We start from the raw sequence: 696 nt of genomic DNA on the forward strand, positions 1-696 counted from the left end.
CATCTGGATCAGAGGGTGGTCGCAGCCGTGGGCCAGACGCAGGGAACATAGGGAGTCGACCCTCTGAGGAAGGGCCTTCTTCTGGGGAATTTGGGCACTGTCCCCAGGAAAACCTCATTGCAGGAAAGCTGTATAAAACAAACAAAGGGGCAAGGTAAACCTGTGCCTTTTGATGTGGATGTGTGTGTGTGTTTGTGCCTTCAAGTCTTATTTTATTATGCATTCATTTCTGTTTTGTTCTTATGCTGCCTTTCTCCCCGAAAGGGACCCAAAGTGGCTCACAAGATTAAAAATTACATTAAAGCCACAATTCTTCCAAGAATCCCCCCCTCACCTTCACAAAATAATTTCCCTCTCTAGAAGCATAAAGGGTGTAAAGGCTGCCAAAATCAGGAACTGTGGGATGTTCATTCGCGTTTGAAGACATGCGCCCTAGAAGGAGGAAAGAAGATAGAGATAGAGAAGGACGTAGCCACAGGCGTCTGGCTAGTGGACTCCACTGGTGTCTCTGTGGTGAAGGACGTAGCCACGGGCGTCTGACTGGTGGACTCCACTGGTGTCTCTGTGGTGAAAGACGTAGCCACAGGCGTCTCACTGGTGGACTCCACAGGTGGCTCTGTGGCACTGGATGTAGCCACAGGCGTCTCACTGGTGGACTCCACAGGTGGCTCTGTGGCACTGGATGTAGCCACAGGC

Source organism: Sceloporus undulatus, chromosome 11, assembly GCF_019175285.1.
Source record: "Sceloporus undulatus isolate JIND9_A2432 ecotype Alabama chromosome 11, SceUnd_v1.1, whole genome shotgun sequence".
Taxonomy (NCBI): domain Eukaryota; kingdom Metazoa; phylum Chordata; class Lepidosauria; order Squamata; family Phrynosomatidae; genus Sceloporus; species Sceloporus undulatus.